Source organism: Castanea sativa, chromosome 11 (genome assembly GCF_040712315.1).
Source record: "Castanea sativa cultivar Marrone di Chiusa Pesio chromosome 11, ASM4071231v1".
Classification (NCBI taxonomy): Eukaryota; Viridiplantae; Streptophyta; class Magnoliopsida; order Fagales; family Fagaceae; genus Castanea; species Castanea sativa.
The window spans coordinates 6,145,670-6,164,830 of NC_134023.1; the positions used below are offsets into that span (position 1 = coordinate 6,145,670).

The 19,161-nt window shown below is 35.7% G+C and overlaps 1 long non-coding RNA gene across 2 annotated transcripts; it reads left to right on the forward strand.

Annotated features, from left to right (window-relative positions):
- The first annotated feature begins 7,405 nt into the window (after window positions 1-7,405).
- Window positions 7,406-12,212, forward strand: LOC142615050 (uncharacterized). 2 transcript variants are annotated; one of them, XR_012840646.1, is made up of 5 exons: window positions 7,406-7,473; window positions 7,542-7,583; window positions 10,260-10,352; window positions 10,478-10,549; window positions 12,077-12,212. It is a non-coding gene; the product is annotated as an uncharacterized LOC142615050 (long non-coding RNA). The 2 variants fall into 2 exon arrangements; XR_012840645.1 differs by lacking the exon at window positions 7,406-7,473 and having other exon boundaries at window positions 7,520-7,583.
- The last annotated feature ends 6,949 nt before the right edge of the window (window positions 12,213-19,161 follow it).

Consider the following 19,161-nt stretch of genomic DNA (forward strand, 5'->3'; position numbering starts at 1 on the left):
GACACGTTAAAAAAAAAAATAATCCTAATCTCATTAGGAATAAATTTCATTAAACTAACATTAACATATATAAATATATATATAACGTAATATAAACTCATATATTACATATATATATATATATATATATATATATATATATATATATATATATATATATATATATATATATACTATACGGATTGTAGGAATCCTTACAAACCAAGAAGACTAACATATGCAAAATGGTCAAGCCATTTTCAAGCCATGCACTACATGCATCAAAGTCCAGGAGTGCAATAAATTTTCAAGCCATGCATTAAATAGACCAAGCCATAAAACAAAGCCTAAGCCATGCATGAAAACATCATTTACGTATAACTTACAATTGGCTTACAATTGGTCAATGTAAGTTACATATATAACTTACATAATATAACTTTCATTGACCAAGTCAAACGGTGCAAGGAATAGACCAAGTGATGCAAGGAAAAATAATATCCAAGTCATTGAATCCTTATAACACTTCTTTACATGGGTTCATATATATATATATATATATATATATATATATATAGATATATATATATACACGGACATACAACAATTCCCACTTCCAAGTCAAACGGTGCAAGGAATGAATACATGCAAAAGGTAGTTATTTATATATATTGGTACAATGAGAATAACTACCCCTATAGTAATAACTACTCCTTTCAAATGCATATCACGGCCATAGACATTGAAGTGTAGAATTGTAATGGCTATTAAATATAGAAATCATCTTGAAGTTTCATAAACTTCAATCTATATATCACATATATGAATCATGACATATGAATTCCAACGCTAATAACATAAATTCATAAAACCATGATTATCAAACCAAGTCTACACAAGGATGACGATTTTCTTAAATTCTAAAATTCAATTACACGTTATACAATCATGATATGAAAACCTGGCTCTGATACCAATAGAAGGAAAAATTCTGGTTTTGCATCTCATGCAAAACCCACAGCGGAAGCAACAAACAAGGATCTATTTCATTCATGATTGATAATGTGCACAATGTAAATTTCAGAATTTAAGAACAAGATAGCGTACCTTGGTGTGGAGAAATTCAAAACAAAGATTAGAAGCACTTAAGAACACTTTTAATCTTCACTACAATTCCACTTTACGCCCAAGATGTGTGGTCTCTCAATCAGTTTTTCAAAGGGAGAATGAAAGTGTGTCTCACACTCTCTCACACACCGTTTCTTTTTCTTTTCTAATCTCTTCTTCTAATAACTAAAAAAAAATTCTGTATGTTTCTCCCTTTATAACTAACTGATTATCTAATTGGGCTGGCCTATTGGGCCTTTCCAATTGAGCTTTAGTGTGTGGCTTGGAGTGGGACCAAAAGGAACCAATAAGACACTAGCTCCAATGGGCCTTGGGCTTTTCCGTCAACTTTTGACAAGTCCAAGGTTAACATTAATTATATTTAATACCACTATATAAATATAATTGCACTCTAGGCCTTATTAATAAATTATATCCCAAGACTTTATTATACACGTAACCCCTTCATAAAATATTCGTAGTAACACAAAGTCATAAATGTAGACTGTCACTTTGTAAATTACTACATCTTATCCTTGAGTACCCAGTTTAATCCTTTAAAGTTATTCATTATATATTTATGAAATCCAATTTCATAAATATATACTTTAGTAATTTCTTACTAAAGTGGTTAGGCCTAACTCTCTGAATAACTGAACCCATTAAACTTATCTCAAGGGAATATTTTATATCTCCATCAAGAGACTATGAATTCCATCTTGAGAATATATGTTCCATCAACACTAAATGTGACTGCCTAATATACTGAGGTTTTGACCGTCACTTCAGATCTCACTCCTGATATATCAAAGCAACCTACACTTCATAATCATGTCCATTATTCTCTCAGGATTAAGAGTTCATACAAATAGAAGTCGTGAGATTTATTATTCATTTGACAGTCGTTAGGAGAATAATAAATCTCACAGCAGTCTTGTTCAATATGTTTTAACTCTTAAAACATATCAACATATCAACTAGAAGCTTCCACTTCCATGATCAAGACAAATCATCTTAGTTGACACATTATAGTCTTCGCAGATGAAATGCCCAATTTCATCACCGACTACGAACTATTAATTCTGAGTTTACAAAGAACTTGTGATTTACATCTTCTGTGACTTTTCACATAAATCACATACAATGTATCTCATGGACTATATGATAATGTCCCATATTCATGTTACCATTATTTTAGATAATAATAAAATAACTTTATCAATCACAATATTAAGTCATACATCATGTCATATATAATGTCATACATAGCATCATACAATAGGATTTAAGGGCACTAATCCTAACACAAGAAACCAGGCATGACCTAGGTTTTGCTTAACATTCAAACAAGTGATAAGGAATATTAATTTACCCAAGGTATGTGGTCTAAAGAACCAAGCATGAACAAGGTTTTGTTTAATATTCAAACAAGTAATGAACACAATGTATAATGTCATAATAAAAAACATGGCGAAGCTTCCTTTCAATAATAATAGTACCTTCGCGAGTTACTTACATTCTAGGGTTGTGGTATAGCGTTTTCATCTAAGACTTCTAGGAAGTATGCACCTATAGCAACTACCGAGGTGATACGGTACGACCCTTCCCAGTTGGGACCTAGCTTATCCCATGTTGGGTTTTTTACAGTGCCTATTACCTTTCTTAATACCAAGTCGTCTGGGGCTAACGGCCTTAACCTTACACTTCAATCATACCCTTGTTTGAGCTTCTGCTGATAGTATACAAGCTGAATCATAACATTTTCCCTCCGTTCTTCAACTAGATCCAAGCTCTTCTCTAGTAAGTGGTCATTGCTGTCCGGAGCAAATGAGCTTGTCCTTAGTGTTAGGAATCCAGTCTCTAGAGGGATCACAGTCTCGGCCCCATAAGTCATTGAAAATGAGGTTTCCCTTATGGACTTATGAGGAGTGGTCTGATATGTCCAAAGGACATAGGGAAACTTTTCCACCCACTTACCCTTTGAATCGTCCAACCTCATCTTGAGTCTATTCACTATGACTTTATTGACAACCTTGGCCTGCCCATTCTCTTGTGGATAGGTCGGAGTCGAGTACCTATTCATGATACCCAATTCACCATAGTACCTTCTAAATGCTTTGCTATCAAATTGAAGCCCATTGTCTAAGATGAAGGTATGAGGGATCCCAAACCGAGTAACAATATTTTTTCATAAAATTTTTTGGCATCCACATCTCTAATATTTGATAAGGGCTCAGCTTCCACCCACTTGGTGAAATAGTTAGTGTCGACCAACAGTTTCCTGGTACCTTGGGGAAAAGCCCCACAATGGCTAGGCCTCACTGAGCTAATGATTATTCAGGGCATACCTCTGACATTGGTCACATTTCTTCACGTAGTCCTGTGCATCCCTTTGCATTTTTGGCCACCAATGTCCTTGGGTGAGGGCCCTGTGAGACAATGACTTGCCTCCGGTATACTTCCATAAATCCCTTTGTGTAGCTCCTCTAAGAGTGGGTCCACTACCTCGGGATGAATGCATAACAAGTACAGCCCAAGAAAAGAGCACTCGTATAATTTCTGATCCTCAGACAACCAAAATCGAGGGGCCTTCCTTCGCACTTTATCAACCTCCCCTTTCTCCTTAGGCAAGATGTCATCCTTAGGAAATAGCACAATAGGATCCATCCAACTAGGCCCTACCCTGATTTGGTGAATAGGGATCCTCTCCTCTTTCATTTCAGTAGGTTTGCATAGATCTTCAACCAGGATAACCCGGGATAAACCTTGCACCAAGGAGGTTGCAAGAGTGGCAAGAGAGTCAGTATGCGTGTTTCTATTCCTTGGGATTTTTTGTAAGGAGAAGGATTCAAACCCCAATTGCAAAAACCCCAATTGCAAATGCCTAACTTGGCTAAAATAGTCTTGCATTCTCACATCCCTGGCCTCCAATTCTCCCTTTACTTGGCCTACAACCAATCTTGAATTGGAAATATCTCCATTGTTCTCGCTCCCATTTTCTGGACCATAGCCATTCCCACCAATAAAGTCTCGTACTCAGCCTCATTGTTTGTGGCCGAAAACCCCAGCCTTGAGAATTTCTCAATAGTAAGCCTTTCAGGGGTCACCATAACTAGCCCCACTCTAGACCCCTTTTGATTTTTTGCGCCGTTAACGTATACCTTCCAAGATAGAGGCTCCTATAAGGAAATCATCCCAACTAATTTTCCATCCATGTTCAGGCTTTCATCACCTTCTTCTAATAATGGCTTAACAAACTCGGCCACAAAATCTGCAAAGACCTGGCCCTTTATAGAAGTACGAGACATGTATTTAATATCGAAAGCTCCTAGGATCGTTCCCCATTTTGCAATCCTCCTGGTGTAGTCAGATTTCTGAAGCAGTGATTGAAGAGGGAGCTAGGTTAAAACCAAAACAATGTAAGCCTGAAAGTAATGAGGGAGCTTCCACATAGCATGTACCATTGCCTAGATGGCCTTCTCTAGTGGTAAGTAATCACTACAAAAAAATCGTTCTGTCCCAGCGTTTTTTTCCCAGCGCTTTTAAAAAACGCCGTAATAGATAAGTCTGTACCAGCGCTTTTTAAAAGCGCTGGTATAGGAAACCCTATTACGGCAGCTCAAAACCGGCGCTTTATAAATCGCTGCAATAGGAGACCTATAGCGGCGGTTTTTAAAAATGCTGGTATAGGATGCCCTATTGCAGCGTTTTATAACCGCCGCTATAGGTTAGGGTAATCTTTTTTTTTTTAATTAATTTAATATTTGAAATTATCCTATCCCGGCGCTTGAAAAGCGCTGGAATAGGGTAACCCTATTCCAGCGCTTCAAAAAGCGCTGGGATAGGGTCACCCCATAAGGAAATGGAAAAAGGCCTATCCCAGCGCTTTTTGAAGCGCTGGAATAGGGTCACCCTATTCCAGCGCTTCAAAAAGCGCTGGGATAGGGTCACTCCATAAGGGAATGGAGATAGGTCTATCCCAGCGCTTTTTGAAGCGCTGGAATAGGGTGACCCTATTCCAGCGCTTCAAAAAGCGCTGGGATTGGGTCACTCCATAAGGGAATGGAGAGAGGCCTATCCCAGCGCTTTTTGAAGCGCTGGAATAGGGTGACCCTATTCCAGCGCTTCAAAAAGCGCTGGGATAGGGTCACTCCATAAGGAAATGGAGATAGGTCTATCCCAGCGCTTTTTAAAGCGCTGGAATAGGGTCACCCTATTCCAGCGCTTTTTGAAGCGCTGGGATAGGGTCACCCCATAAGGAAATGGAAAAAGGCCTATCCCAGCGCTTTTTGAAGCGCTGGAATAGGGTCACCCTATTCCAGCGCTTCAAAAAGCGCTGGGATTGGGTCACTCCATAAGGGAATGGAGAGAGGCCTATCCCAGCGCTTTTTGAAGCGCCGGAATAGGGTGACCCTATTCCAGCGCTTCAAAAAGCGCTGGGATAGGGTCAAAAAACGCTGCAATAGGTCCTTCGTACCACTGAAAAAATTTCAGACTTCCCTCTTATATTTTTTAGCTTGGCACCACTTTGGCCTCTCATTTTTGGTCTCCCACTTCTTTCCTTCAGACCTTTCCCTCTAACCCACCCTTTTCTTCCTCATTTTCATGTTGGTCTCTCTCTTTCTCTCTCTCTCTCTCTCTTGTTTTTCTTGTGCTGCAGCCTCTCCCTTCCTCTCACCCAAATCTTACTCCCTCTTCATCTCTCATAAATAGCCACCGTTAGATCATCCCTCTAGCCTCCATATACTCCTTCATTTGTGGCTTTTCCCAACAAGATTTTAAGGTAAAAATCTAAGCTTTTTGCTCAATTTCTTTTATGAAATCCTTTGGGTTTTGCTATTCAATGATTATTATAGTAAATACTTGATGGGTTTTGGTGAATAATGTTAGATTAGAGGGTTAAGATGATTTGGGTACCAATGGCTTTGTTAAAATCCGAAAATTTCATATCATTTGAAGAGTTTTTGCTTTGGGTTTTGCTATTCAATGATTATTATAGTAAATACTTGATGGGTTTTGGTGAATAATGTTAGATTAGAGGGTTAAGATGATTTGGGTACCAATGGCTTTGTTAAAATCCGAAAATTTCATATCATTTGAAGAGTTTTTGCTTTGGGTTTTGCTATTCAATGATTATTATAGTAAATACTTGATGGGTTTTGGTGAATAATGTTAGATTAGAGGGTTAAGATGATTTGGGTACCAATGGCTTTGTTAAAATCCGAAAATTTCATATCATTTAAAGAGTTTTTGCTTTGATAAAAAGTTTTGGTTGATTAGTTTGCTAATGGGTATTTGAAGGTTGGTTTGCTAGATCAACTATATGGGTCTTGTTGTTGCATATGTTGATATGAGTTGATTTTTGGAATTTATTCTTTGCATTTTAAATGACTTTGGCAAATATGGGTGTGAGTGAAGTGATAATTTTTTATGGGGTTTCCATCTTTGTTGATGGTTTGAGTTAGAAGCAATTAGTTAAATGGGTTTTAATGAGTAAATGAGTTTCATAATTTGGTGATATTAATTAGTCTCTTTTACGAGGAGAATTATAATTTAATAGTGATTATTCAATATTTTAAGAATATAGTGATATATTCATATGGTATTTCTTATTTTTATGTAATAATTATTTTTACTAATGTAAAATAAGAGAGCACAAAGTCGTTTTATTTAGAGAACACTTAATAATTTTTCATAATTTGGTGATATTAATTAGTCTCTTTTATGAGGAGAATTATAATTTAAATCTCTCCTTTAGTTTGTTGTAACAATTGAATTATCAAAATAAAAAATAATCTACCAAAGTATTTTGAGGAAAAAAACACACTATAAATTACTTATTATCATCTCTTTTTTCTTTTCTTTTCTTTTTTTTTGGTTTGAGGGGTGTCTTTATCAACAATTTTTTTTGAAGTTTTTTTTTATAATTTATTTATTTATGTATTACTTTTTAAAACATCAATTATTTTTAATAATGAACAATATCTCCAAAAAAAAACTCGATATGTATTAAATATTATTATGTATAAAATGCTTAAAGAAGAGTACTAGTAGTTTAGTGGTAAGCTAAGCGTGGAGTAATATGTTGCCCAAGTTCGAACCCTAATAAACACATTTAATTTTTTTTCTCTCTCTTTATAACATAAAACTACGTCGTTTTATACAATAACTTAAAAAAAAAAAAAAAAAAAAAACCCTAATCTCTACATTTCTCACTTCAGCCGCCTCATTATTTTCTCATTTCTCACAAGCAAACCTCTCTCTCTCTCTGCTCGTTTCTAGATTAATCTATTCCGATCACTCCACCACCCGATCGCACACACAACTCACCGGATTCGTCACTGGAGCTTGGAAACCCCGTCAGCTTGGTGTCGCCGCCATCCCAAGGTTTTTTTTTTTGGTTAGTGATTTGCCCTTTTTTTTTTTCCAATTTGGAAGAGATGCTTTTTTGACAGGGCAAAGAACTGTACCAAACGCCAACAGGCACTGCCGCACTGGTTAGTCTCTTCTTTAATACTTGTACAATATGTTTACCTATTCAACGTTTAGATGACTCTACCCAAACTCTGTTGGCTCATCCTAGCATAAATTCCCCACTATCACACACTTCTTATAATTACTAATTTTATATTTATATACTTATTTATGCTTCTGTCACAACCACAGGTGTCAATTTGTTTAATTTCTTAAAATTTAGATGTTTGAAAACTCCTACGCTAGAATCAGCCTTTTTATTAAATATTAATGCAATACGAAGCTACCACACAGTTTTAATTTATTAATCCATGTCTTTTTCTCATACCAAACGAGTAAATAAAGTTGTCACTTGCTATACAAAGTTGGTTAAGCTCAATTAATTTCACTAGTGTTTGCCTATTTTATTTCCAACCTCTGGCACATCAAGCCAATGAGGAAATAATATATACTTGCATGCTTTATGACACCCATTTCTTATTTTGTTTTTCACACAATTTGAAGCCAAACCTTGGTCAGTAGGTATGATTTAAGCATATTAATTAAACTAATCGGCAATATGAAATCCATAAAATGAGCACAGTATTTTACTCCTTGACAATACTGGCTACCTTAAATTTATGTGTGTTGCTTCATGCATACACATCTCAAGCACACAGCTAAAAAAAACAAAGCCCATGGGTGATGTTATATGAATTATCTTGAAGTTAATATTGAGATACTTCGAAATGGCGGTGGCTTTGTTTTATTAATGACTGCGTTAGAATGGTGCTGGTATTTGTGTTTGGTTTTAATTAAATATGCTTGGAATTTTTATATCATAGTCTGGAATTCTTTTTCATTCTTTCCAAAAGATCTAGAAGAACTGGAGCCTATATTGTAGTTGCTTACAGCAGCAAGCAAGTCTGCCTCCTTTGCAATCACTTGAGAAGTAAGGCAGATATATTTCCAAGTTTCAATTTTTTACTTGATTTCAAATTTTGTAATACTAGTCTTGTTAAGTTTTTTACTTTTATTTTGTTTTATTTATACAAGATTTTATTTTAACTTAAGACTTAAATTTCAGCCCTTGTCCTCTAACTCTATAAAAACTATGGTAAAACTGCTTAGGTAGGTTTTGATTTAGGGTTTGGATCAATATGGTTAGGGCTATTGCACGCACCATGCAATTACCATCAATTATCACCTTTGAATTCGGAGTTAAAAAAAGAAAAGAAAAAAAAAAGCAGTGTAGGCCATTGCCACATGTTAATCATCTTTGGAATGGTGGAACTTTTAGTGGAATATCCACATATGCTAACCCATCCCAGAGAAATAGCCCAATAGCGCAATGCCTACTAAACTTGGCTGCATAATTTAACTTCTATGTTTAATAAAAGTTGACATTTCCCCCCTATTATATAAACTTCTTTGAAAGTTTGTCTACAGGATGCCATAGGGTTGAAATTCCTTCGTATCTATTAAAAAAAGAGCGAGTAGACGACTCCACCTGCAGCATTATGGATGGAGCTTGCTACTAATTAGGCCTTAAGACCTAAGCCTGATTAATTAAATGTTTAGGATTTATTTATTTAATTGGTTTATTTTCTTTTCCTATTTGGCTTAGGAGTTTAATTCCTTTTCTTAATAGGGTAGTAAAATTATTTTCTATTCCTACTAGGATAAGAAGATTGCAACTCTATTTAAGGAACCCTGGGTTCAGTTTTATTATACAGTTTAATTGATTAATGAAATATCTCATGGAAATTTTTCAATGGTCTGGTTTTAACTTTAACCAACACTAGGTGTCTAGGTATTTTTTAATCTTTCATTTTCTATTCTTCAATTTTGTTGTTGCATCTGTGTTCAATCTTTCCAAAACCTATCAATGGATTCCTTATGCAAATGGAGTAGTGCTTCATCAGTATTTTTCTTACATATGTTGGTAGTTTTGTAAAACTTTATCTTATAATTTTTCTGTGTGATGTGACATATGGGCCTTGGACCAAATGGCACCTCTCCTCATAAATAAAGGCGTGGGGATGGGGTCAAGGATCAATATCAGTAATGTGTGTTTGTATCTACCTGTAAATTTATTTGATGGGTCAAGCTTCATGGAAAATAATGTATGCCATTTGCTTGGAAATAAATTGCTATTAGGTCTATCAGATTTATGCATTTGAATTTCACATATAGTGTATGTAGCTAAATGAAATAGCTCATAGGCTTGCCTGAATCCAAAAAGATTACACAGTCCTTGTGCATGATAAAAATACTTAAAAAAGGCATCTTAGATGTTCAAAATGTTAGCCTTGGACTCAAGATCTTTGACTCTTCTCTTGGCCAAAAGGCTTTTTGACACATGTACAGATTGGTCTTGCAAGCCCACATGGGGAAATAAGATCTCATATAAAGTTTTTGTAGAGCCTATACAGGCTTAATTGTTGATGTTGATGATTCTAGGATCACTTCTGTGTCTTCATATCATCTACTTAGTGACTCTTGGCACAATTGAATCGATGTTTTTAATTTGTTGCATATGCATTTAACTGGACAAGTAATGGTTTTAGTTTTTGTTTCTGAAAAACTACTACATTCTACTTGAGAGAGAATATTTCCTCTTGAATTTCTGTTCGAAAGGGTGTTAGAATATTTCTTCGAATTTGCAATTATTATTCTGAATGCTGATCAAAGTATGTATTTTTGTGCTTCTATTCCAGGTCCTAGAAAGGGTTATTAAGTATCGGTGGAATGCATTGCCTGTGGAATAGCGAGATGTAATGTAAAATTACATATCTGATGTCATTGTGCAGGTGCAGCTCATATAGTGATATTTTTTCTCCCCAGGAGAGGAGTTTTGTTAGTTTGTGTCTTTTCTGTTGGCATCACATGCTTTCACAACTATATTTATTCTTACCTTTTAATTTTTCTTGCACAGCTTTCTAGTAATGAGGCCTCTTTTCGAATTGAACGATTGTATGTCAACAAACTCAATGTTGTATTGGTTTAGGTAGATTCTTCTTTATCCCCCTAAGTTTTGTTTAACTGATGATAACTGTAGCCCTTGGTATTTTGTAATTTGTTGTAGCAAGCATGCATGATGGTTTATGACAGCTGGGAGATGCTTATTTTATTTTATTTTATTATTTTGGATGGAGGCATGTTTTGCTTGTTTGTAGCTTTAGCTGAGCAACAGTGACTGCGTGCTCCTTTGCAGTCATTCTTGTTAAATTACCACTTGTCTCAAAAACTTAAGTTGTTAGGAATTGGTGAATTTAATCATTTAACTATAATTCTAACATTTCCATTCACGTGTGGATTCAAACTCCCCCTTAATGGTATCAAAGCCAACCAAGTATCCCATCGTTGTATGGCCTTATAAACAACTATAAAAACCTTATATTGTGATTGGAATAGTTCTTTTGGGTTGTAATGCAAACTTGGATAACAATATTTCTTGTTTCGTTATAGAAAACTCTTTGAAGGAGAACCCAACCTTCTTTTAGGCTAGACTAGGGACTCCTTCAATTTAAATTTTAGATTTTTTTAACACTCCTTCCATCAATGAGTTATATAGGTAGCTATTGTTTAAGTATTCATGTACAACATAAAAATGAGGATGGTGTGGCTATGAAAGAAATTACACCATCTCACATTTACAAAGGGCATTAGAAGCTTCCTATGGGTTCTTGATAGTGGAAAAGTGGAGGAAAAGGGGTTGGAGTTTCAGTTTTAGAGGGGTTTTGTAAAGGGGAAAGAGAGAGGGAGAAATGCCTAAAAAAAGAGAAGGGAATTTTTGTACTTGAATTTTCCAAAGGGAGTGGGGGTATTTTGACAAGTGGGGTGGGGGGGAGGTGACATACCCACTTAGCTGCCCCTCTCAAATAGGCTGCTTGAGGGGTGTGGTACCTCTACATCACCTAATCTTATCCACTTGTCTTTATATTGTTGTCAGTGATCCTATAGATTGGGCCAGGGACATTCAGGTAATCCCAAATTTATTATTTTGAAAATCACATTAAGTTAGTTGGTGCATTACTGCATTGTATTGTATTTATCTATGCAAATCATCTACTTACTTCCAACTCTATCTTTCCCGCTTTTAACTATTTTTTTTCTTATTAATTTTCTTAACTTATTGTTACACTTTCTCAAACATTTCATCCTCCCTTTTAAACCTTTTTGACTCTATGCGTGTGTTTAAGTGAATTGTGAATTTTCTATAGAACTAACTTTGTTTGGTTGCTGGGAAAATTGAGTAGAAAAGGAGGGGAAAATAGAATTCATGACACATGTTTAGTGTTTTGTGTGTGTGTGTGTGTGTGTGTGTTTTGAAAATTTTGGGAAATTAAACTTACCTATGCTGAAATTGTTGTGAAATGAGAACTGTGAAAGAGTAAGGAAGGATGGTTATACAAAGAATGTTTTAGTTTCTGGTTTTGGGAATGGTAATTATGCTATTATGGTTGCCAGTCTTAATGAATAATGTTTCTTTTTATTCTGTTGTTGTATCTAACTCGGTTGATTTCCATTGCAGGTGCTTTGAAGGTACCCTTTCTGTTCTTAACAAATGGTAAGTCATTTAAGTGATTCAGTTTGTGATTCATCAATAGAAATTTTAGGAGCTACTAAGACGATGATGGGCTTATTGTAAAGATATATGTGATTATGAGGTTATTAGTTATGGTTTGTGAGGTTGTTGTTCAATTTGTTGTCAATTTCTCATATTTTGTCTAAGTAAATACATATAGTAGTGGTGGGTTGTTGTTTGGGAGTAAGCGGGTGGCTTGCATGGAGAGAAATGGAGAGAAAAGGTGGAGTATTTTCTATTAGGAGTGTTTTTTGTTTTTTAAACTCAATGTGCAATGGTGAAATTGTAGTGTAGGTGCACCTCATAACATTCTAGACACTTGGAATGTATTTATTTTGTGTATAACATTCTAGACATTTGGGATGTAATTATTGATATGGTGTAATTAAATATATTTAGTTTGTTGGTTTAATGTGGTATTGTATTTGCTATTGGAAAATATGAATTGTGGTTCATTACAGGTTTTATAAAATATGTATTGTAGGTACATTTCAGGTGCTATAAAATTAAAATTTTTTTTTTAAAAAGGCCCTATAGCAGCGCTTTGAAAAGCGCTGCAATAGGGTCTTTTTAATTATATTCATTGAAGACCTATGCCAGCGTTTTGAAGAACGCTGGAATAGGTGCTGCCTATGCCAGCGTTTTCAAAAGCGCGGGTATAGGTCTTTTAAATTATATTCATTCAAGACCTATGCCAGCGCTTTTGAAAGCGCTGGCATAGGCATTACCTATTCCAGCGCTTTAAAAAGCGCTGGAATAGGTCTTAAATGAATATAATTTAAAAGGCCTATACCAGCGCTTTAAAAAGCGCTGGTATAGGGCATGTCCTTTTCCGGCGCTTTTGAAAAGCGCTGGTACAGGTCCAGCGACCCTATACCGACTATCACTGCGCGGCGGTTTGAAGCGTCGGGAAAAAAAACGCCGGGATAGGAATTTTTACCCTATCCCAGCGCTTTTTGGGGCTATCCCAGCGGTTTTAAAAACGCTGGGATAGCCCCATTTTTTTGTAGTGAATGAACCATCTCATGTAATAATTTTCTCACATAATAAACTGGTTTCTACACCCCATCATCTACCCGTATCAATACCAGACTCAGTGCATGAGGGGCTACAACAATGTAAGCAAATAGGACCTCTTCCCCCTTGGGCTTGGACATAATAGGCGGCCGAGAAAGATATTCCTTTAGCTGCCGGAAGGCCGAGGAACATTTCTCTGTCTAGTCAAATCCCTTCCACTTATGCAATAAGTGGAAAAAATGCTACACCTATCTGCTGACCAAGAAATGAATCGATTCAAAGTGGTAGTCATTCCTATCAAGTTATGGACTTCTTTGGGATTCAGAGAAGGTTGTTGATTGCTCTAATCTAATTAGGGTCGACCTCATTTCCACGATGGATAACCATATAACCCAAAAACTTGTCCGAACCGACGCCAAAAGAGCACTTAGCGGCATTAAGACGCAATTTGTGTTTCCTGAGTATCTCAAAGATATTCCCGAGGTCATCCATGTGCTCAAACTCTATTTTGCTCTTCACCACCATATCTTCTATATATATACCTCAATAGTTTTGCTCAACTGAGGCTCGAACATCCTGGTCATCATACTTTGATAGGTAGACGTTGCATTTTTCAACCCAAGTGGCATTACTTTGTAGTGGTAATTCCCAGTAGGTGTAAGAAAAGCAATCTTTTCCTGATCTTCCAGCGCCAATGGTATCTAATGGTAGCCCTGAAAGGCGTTCAAGAAGCTAATTCGAGGATGGCCTACAGTTGCATCTACTAATTGGCCTACAGTTGCATCTACTAAAGGCGTTCACCAGCTCTTTCTTTTCCTAAGGATGTAGTTGAATTCCAACCTGAAAAAACTTCTCCTCATCACTGCCAATAATAACTTTCTCCAATTGTTCACACCCCGCCACACCTGACGCTACATCCGTCGACAGCACTGGCATCTTTGATTGTTATAAATCCTGCCCAATAGAGGCCGAGGACTGGCCTCCAGTTTGATGTCTAATTGCGGCCACCAAGCACTGCCTGGCCACAAATTGCCCCCAAGGTATGAAGCCAAGGTCTTGCCACAATGGCTGTGTAAGGGGAGTAAGCATCCACTACAATAAAGTCCACCTCTACCACTGCTGGTCCTACCTAAATAGGTAGTCTAATTTGGCCCTTTGGGATGATGACAGTTTTCCCATCAAAACCTACCAAAGGGGAATTACAAGGAGTTAGGTCCTCAGGTTTCAATTTAAGCCCTTTGTACAAATTAGGGTACATGATCTCGGCCTTACTGCCCTGATCTACCAGCACGCTCTTCACATCATACCCCCTATCCTCAGGGTAACCATAAGGGCTTCGTCATGTGGTTGCACAGTCCCAATTTTGTCCTCATTAGAAAAGCTCAAGGATGGTCGGACCTCCACCCTGCTCCTCTTCAAATGAGGGGTTAAGTTCTTGGCAGATGAGCGATCTACGGACATCACTCTAGGTGGAAAGGATCTGGTTCTCCTTGAAGCAGTAAGAATAACACTGATTGTACCTAATGGGGGCCTTGAAGAAGCATCTCTTGGCATTCCTAACTCGGCTTAGCCCCCTTGCGCATTAGGATGGCACAAAAATTGTTTCAACTTCCCCATCTTAACCAATTGCTCCAGGTGACCTCACAAAGTCCTACAATCCTCGATAGTAAGCCCTCGTTCCTGGTGGTATTGGTAGTGAAGGCTCTGATTGCATTTCTTGGGGTCTCCTACCATCTTGTTTGGTTATTTAAAATATGGTTCATTCTTAATCTTTTCTAGAATCTGGTGCATGGGCTCTCGAAATATGGTGCCGACAACCTGGGCCGCAACTGGACCAGATTGTTCAGCAATATCCCTCTGAGGTCAGTTGTTGTTATACCTGTCCGACCTAAAATCCCTCCGGTCCTGTGGAACTACCTTAACCTTTCCCTTCCCCTACTGTTGGTCCTCCTTAACCCGCTTATACTCATCAATACGATCCATGAGCCGACGCACACTCCTAGCAGGTTTTCTGGTCAGGAACTTCCTCAAGTCATGCTCAACAAGCAAGCCGACCTTAAAAGTTCTTATGGCCACGTCATCAAAGTCCCCATCTATTTTGTTAAACATCTTCCAATATCTGTCTGAGTACGTTTTCAAGATCTCCCCCTCCCTCATGGTCATGAATAATAGAGAGTCCAAAGACTGAGGAACCCTATTGCAAGTAATGAATCGAGCTCTAAACACCCGAATAAGCTCCTTAAAGGAATTAATAGAGCCTTCCCTCATGCCATCAAACCACCTCATCGCTACAGGTCCTAAACTAGATGGGAACGCCTTGCACATCAGGGCCTCGTTTTTGGAGTGAAAAGCCATTCTCTAATTGAAGTGACTCACATGCTCCACAGGGTCAGTTCTGCCATTATACATGGTAAACGTTGGCTGAGTAAATTGTCGAGGAAGTTTTCCTCCAATTCTGCAAGTAAAAGGCGACCTAGAAATTTGATTCAATGCTCTACTTATAGCATTGTTTCCCAAACCTTTGCAAGATGGGCTCTTATTTTTATGCTCATAATGGTGATCTTCTTGGTACGAAAAAGATTCACTAGAAGGAGTCCTGGATCTGGGCCTGTAGCTATCGTCCCTATCCTCATTAGAAGAAGGGTCAGAGTCTGAAGGAGTCCTTCTTAGTCACTCACAACGCAACCTCCTACGTAAGCGGTCAATCTCCAACTGCATGCTTCTAGTGTTCTCTTAATGAGAGAGATGACTTCTACCTCGAGATTGACTCCTGCTAGTATACATGGTAATTGTCCATTTAGATGATCTTTGCCCTCAATTTGTTAATTGTCCAGGCCACTACTTGAGTGCTTGTCCCATCAGACACCTTCCCAAACTCTTTGTGAGTTGCGGCAATCAAAGTAGCATTGTTCAGGAGTCTTCTTCACATAAATGCAACTAGAAGGTTTGGTGGGACACATTAAATGCGGTGGCAGCCATCATCCCTTCGGTCATGTCAAAGCCAACCCAGTCTTTGAAGCTCTTTCTCTATAGTATGACCTCTAGTATCGTGCCATTGATGTGGCCCTACTATCCGAAGGTTTGACCTCCTCGGAACTGTAGTGGCCTCCTCGACCTCAGGTATGACACGTGGCAATGCATCCTTATCAAATTTTTATTCCCCATAAAGATAATCTGGTATTTCTATAACACTCTTCCAGGAATCGTCCTGGTCGATGATTTTTTTTAATTGTAATGATCATATATATATATATATATAACCCTTCCCAAATAATTGGTTGTTGAAGTGTTATGAGTCAAGTCAATAAATTGTTTTTTTTTTTTTTTACTCAAAAGTAAGAGTGGAAGTAATCAAATTTATTTATAAAAAGAAAAAGGAAAGAACAAAGAACCAAGAAAATTTTTATTCTTTAATAGAGTAGGTATACAAGTGGCCATCTCTTTTATCCTAGCATCTTCTAGGAAAAACCACTAAAAAAAAGTGCTGGGAGAAAAACACATTCATAGAAAGCCTATTTGTGAGATCAATTATACAATTTATTTTTACCAATTCAAACTAAAAACTACGCTTTTTTAAAGGTAGGATTCAGATGAAGCAAAAGGGGATCAGTCTCCAAACACCATTTTTTTCTGAAAAAAAAATTGAACAAGCCAACTTATGCGTGTTCAGCATATAAACTCTTGTAGTACCAACTTAATTGGTACCTTACCTTCTTAATAAGTAATAAGTTTATGGTTCGAAATCTTCCAATTCTTCACCCGTGATCAATAGTTGATTTCTGAATCTTTAGAGCTAAACTTCTGGATTTGTTTATGAATTAAAAAAGTGAACAGATATGATTATATTGGATTTGGTTCTTTTCAAAGTATGTACACAATTGCATTTATCTTTGATCTTTTGAACAAATGCCAAACCAAGTATGTACACAGCAAATAGACTCTTGAATTTGCTTTCTTGGTTTCTTTAAACGTGTTACATGGGAAGAACTTAATTAGTGCTATATTAACAATATAAAAGAGAAGAAAGAGAAAGTTCCGTAGTGGACTAGGAAGTCTAATTACGAAACTTCTTCTTCTTGTCCTAATTATTTAAGCAAAAGCTAAACTTTATAATTACCCAACAAGCGGACAAGAAAGTCCAATTAAGAAACTTCTTCTTCTTAATTATTTAAGCAAAAGCAGAACATGATAATTACCCAACAACTAGACTAGAAAAAAAGTGAAAAGAATGTAGTATTTTTTTTAGTAGTTGGTTGGAAAGAGTAAATGAGGGAATATTGGTGAGACCTAGATCAACCGAAATGTTTTTACCGAAAGAATACAAGGGAGAAAGTGGTTGACTAAAAAAAACCTATGTGCATGGCTTTTTCTTATTTTTATTATACCAAATTGATTTTTTCTTTCTTTTTCTTTGTTTTATTTTTTTTCTTTTCTCGTATTTTTCATTCGTTTTTTTCCCTCTCTTTTTCTACTTACATTTGTTTTGGATTCTTTGGCTTCTGTTTTTTTGTTTTTTTTTCTTTAATTTATAAAAAAAGGCTAAAATGCAAAACTCATCCTTTAAGTTTCTCCAAAATTCATTTTAGTCATCTAAGTTTGCTTTTGATCATTTTAATCCTCTATGTTTTAGATTTAATCAATTATGGCATTTCTGTCAACTTTTGCTAAATTAAAAAAAAAAATCTGGAAAATATTTTTTAGATCAAAATTTTAAAATGATTTTAATGTGTTTCATAGCAAGTCATACGATGAAAAGACACTTACGATTACATTTATTTAAGAATAAAGTTTAGTTACAAAACTGATTGTAACTTAATAAAATAAACATTACTACATATTTTAAAAATCTAACTGTTAAATTGCATGTTCTCTACGCTCTTAATACACATGTCAAATTTTGTGTCAATATGATACTTGTTTACTATATGATCTATGAGTTTATATTTTAAATTACAAAAACTTGCAATTTAAACGATTTATTAATGACATAGCTATTGATCTTTAATTTTCTAGAAACTATGCAAGCATAGAGGATATAAGAAGAAGATGTAATCCAATAATAGATTTATCAAAATTCACATCCAGTAAACAAATATGAAATAAAGTTGTAACCTAAGGTTAAGACTGATTTTGTAACTAAACTTTCTCATTAATTTATATTGTAATATTTACATTTAATCAAAATGTTATAACATTCTATCAAAAAAAAAATGTTATAACATAAAATGTATTACCTACCTTTTATTATTAAATTTTCTATATATAAAAAAAAACTTTTGTCATTAAAAAAAAAAGGTAAGTTAGATGATTAAAATAATTTTTTCAACAATAATACTTTTTTTTTTTAGGAGAAGATACTAGTTTGTTTAGGTAGATTTTCATGTCCAATGGGCTCCCGGCTCTCTACCCTTTGATGGGCCAAAGTGAGAGTTTAAAGTGGTGGAGCCTATTTTGGTTTAAAGCCGTTCTTATGGACGATTTGCCCCTGGATCATAGCACAGGACTAGGTGGCAAGTAAAAGTGGTAAAAGGGAAAATTGGGGCATTTAATTTTTTCAACATATGGTACTTGAAAATTTTATAATCAAATACGTCAGAGTAATAAAATTGATTGGTGTTTCGGTTTAATAATAAAGAATAATTATTAAAAGTTAATGTGTTGAAACTCATAAAAGAAAAAAAAAAAAACTGTGTAACTTTAAGAATATTACATTATTTAATATATTTTTTTATTAGATGTGAATTTTTAACAAATTGTCCTTTAAATTAATTATTTTTATATATTTTTTATGCTTGCAAAAATTTCAAAATATTAATTACTATTTTATCAATTTAAAATAATACATAAAAAATAAATTTTTAAATCATAAAAAAATAAATTTCGATAAAATTTGACATGCTCGTTAAAATTGTCGAAATGATATCCAACAATGAAAATGTCAAATTATTTAGACCGTACCATGCACGTTGGGCTTTCTCCTATATTTATATATACCTCCAATCACAATTATTATA